At 44.7% G+C, this 3,425-nt stretch overlaps 1 protein-coding gene across 2 annotated transcripts in view; it reads left to right on the plus strand.

Annotated features, from left to right (window-relative positions):
- LOC127750719 (uncharacterized) overlaps nucleotides 1-3,425 on the plus strand; it is a 17,078-nt gene that overhangs the window by 2,405 nt on the left and 11,248 nt on the right. The gene's annotated exons all lie outside the window — the stretch shown is intronic.

Below are 3,425 nucleotides of genomic sequence, written 5' to 3' on the forward strand. Positions count from 1 at the left end.
TACCCGCTAGAGGTATTTTCCCTTTATCTCGAGAACGAAAAGAGGTAGCGATTTGCGGTTTGCGGCATGTGAAAGAGGACGAAAAACTAAACAAACCTACCGCTTTCACTAATCGCCCATCTCGTCTCCTTGTATGAGAAATTGCGGCGGGTACCAGTCGGAAGAGGTTTTTTGAACATTTCTCCTAAACGGTACGTCGGAGAAAAACGGGCGAGGGTGGCTTTTGTTCTCCTCGAGATGGCGCGCAATTCTTCTTAGATCGTTTTTCACTCCGGGTACCCGTTCGTAAAAAGAACCCGTTTTAACGCATTTTGAACGGGTATTTTTCACATTTCGTCACTTTTGACACATTTTCGGTCCCCAATTGTCGACGAGGAGAATCGAATGCACTTTGAATGACGCAAATCGGCCGAGCCGTTTTCGAGAAACATTTGTATCGTTAATGAGTCACGCGTGGAGGTTTATATTTGCTGGATTTTAGCCCTGTGTATCAAAAATGATACACTGTGACGTTAGGGTCATAATTGACAAACACAAGCGTTATTATGAGCAACTATCATTTTTAAACGACACATCTTAGCTGTATTGAACACCACTAGGACGATCATAACTCGTTTTGTTCGAAATGGTTCGGAAATGTGGAATTTAGTTGTTTGGTTTTTAGAATATTTTTGCTTTCCACCGTTTTCCTACGATCCAAAATGTGTCATTCCGGGGCAAAGTGGTTTTTCATGAAGAGTAAAGCTTGCTGAATCTAGTGGCACTCGATGCCCCAACCTCACATAAAAACTAACCCGGCAAACTAGAGTGATCAAAAATGATACACTGTGACGTTAGCGGGGATGTTGTGACGCGCGACCCGCGGCGTAAAACCGATGAGCATCGATGAGCACTCTTTATATTTTACAAGTGTACATGTCTTGCTACTGATCCCGCAACCCGTGCGGTGCCAACCATGTTTTTAGAACCGCGCTGTGACCAAATTTCGCATGTATCAAAAATGATACACTGTGACGTAAAGGGGATGTCTGGACGCGCGACCCGCGTCGTGGGGCTAATGAGCACACTTTATATTTTACAAGTGTACATGTCTTGCTAGTGATCCCGCAACCCCTATGGTGCCAACCATGTTTTTAGAAACGCGCTGTCACCAAATTTCGGATGTATCAAAAATGATACGCTGTGACGTTAGGGAGGGGTATGTCTCGACGCCCGACCCGCGTCGTGAGGCTAATGAGAACTATGTATAGTTTACAAGTGTACATGTCTTGATAGTGATCCCGCAACCCGTGCGGTGCCAACCATGTTTTTAGAACCGCGCTGTGACCAAATTTCGCATGTATCAAAAGTGATACACTGTGACGTAAAGGGGATGTCTGGACGCGCGACCTGCGTCGTGGGGCTAATGAGCACACTTTATATTTTATGGCGACAAGTGTACATATCTTGATAGTGATATCGCAACCCCTACGGTGCCGACCATGTTTTCAGAACCGCGCTGCGACCAAATTTCGCATGTATCAAAAATGATACACTGTGACGTTAGGGGTATGTCTGGACGCGCGACTTACGTCGTGGGGCTAATGAGCACACTTTATATTTTACAAGTGTACATGTCTTGGTAGTGATCCCGCAATCCGTGCGGTGCCAACCATGCTTTTAGAACCGCGCTGTGACCAAATTTCGTATGTATCAAAAATGATACGCTGTGACTGACACTCCCGTACAGTTCCTGTAGTGTTCCGGGTGCTCTGGACTAGCCCAATATGCTTCACATGTCATCCATAAGACTCACCATGTATCAATGTACCATTAGAATCCCATGGAAAAAATGGCAAAAAACGACAAAAAAATGGGCCTCTACGTCACGGACGTTCATTTTTGATACACACAACTTTGCAAGCGTGTCACAATGCGAGTTTTTAAAATATCCTCGATCTGTCTTCGGCGCTGCTTACTTTGGATATTTGCCAACAAATCATGACCACTACCATGAAAATCCGACCCCTCTACCCGCAGCTATAGGCGCTGCAGTTAGGCCCTGCATGGACCCCCTCGCAGGCCTGTTTTTGGCGCGCCACAGCAACCCACCCAAAGCACTCAAGGGGTCGTAAGTGGTATGGATATAGTCGTCTGGACCTCCTCAAACGTATCCATGACAAAAACGTGATGTACCTCACAAGTAGTCGGCTCCAGGCCGTGTTTTAGGAGGTGTATCAAATTTGATACCTTGTGACGTAAAGGGTTAACTAGTCTAAGCGGTTCGACCTGGAATACCACCAAAAAAGGGCAAAAGATATAAAAAGCGTGATTTTTTGTGGAGACCTTCCCTAGACCCCAAACTTTGATTTGACCCGGAGCACATTCATTTCCGACCCATAGGAGCCGAGATTTTAACGCTTTTGTTCAAAATTTGTACAAAAATACCGAGAATGACAATTTGTCGCAGCGAGACCATCTAAAATACTTGCCCGACTAATTTTGACCTGAGAAATCGAACGGAACAATTTCCAGACCCGTCCGACCCTCCATTTAGGCCCCAGACGACGCCATTTTGAAAATGTGGGCCTAAATGGTGACACACAGAGTTTTACCGTAATAACCCGTGTGGGGTGTCGTTTCCGCATAATGTTACATCGCTGAGACCAAATGTGAGGTCTAATGAACCAAAAGTCGACTTTTAGTTCATTTAAACCACTGTATAACACGCTAAGTACATGTTCATAATGATCCAAAATTCGAATTTTTACTACATACGTAAAATTTGACTTTCATCTGCAATCTGTTAGAGTGAGAAAGTCGATGAAGCCTCCGGTTTGGCTGTAACATAGACACTATCCATTAAAATCGTCATATTACTGTTAAGGGTAATGTTTTTCTAAATGTTTTCGGAGTTATCCAACATATCCGGCGGGCTTCTTACCAGGGGAGGCAAATCTGGGGAAGTTCTCTACAGATATGTTGGGATGATGTTCCGTCGCCGGCTGGTTGGGGGTGGAAGATGGAAAATGGCCAGTGGGTCCCTCATTGGACAGCAGAGTCCAACATCTGGCAGGCGTTAAGGGATCTGAGTGTGTGCGGGTGTCGGTGTACAACAGGTTGCTCCACAAAACGGTGCTCCTGCAGAAAAGCTGGGTTACTTTGCACTCGTGCCTTGCAAAAAGTGCAAGGGAAGCTGTGACAACAAGGAGTAAGTCATATAGTTATCCAGGTAAACAAAGTATTAACAACCGACGGTAACCGATAATACTTACATTTTTTCCTTTCCTAGGAAGGAGAGTGAGAGTAATGCTCCCGAACCTGACGAGGACGTGGATGGGGACTTGCTCTCTTCCTAACTGTGTCCAATTCAAGTTTTCTATCTAAATTTTTTATAGTGTTTTACTTACTGACATTGCTACTTATTTACAATTTAATAATTGTAT

Source organism: Frankliniella occidentalis, unplaced genomic scaffold (genome assembly GCF_000697945.3).
Source record: "Frankliniella occidentalis isolate FOCC.00 unplaced genomic scaffold, Focc_3.1 Scaffold244, whole genome shotgun sequence".
Lineage (NCBI taxonomy): Eukaryota > Metazoa > Arthropoda > Insecta > Thysanoptera > Thripidae > Frankliniella > Frankliniella occidentalis.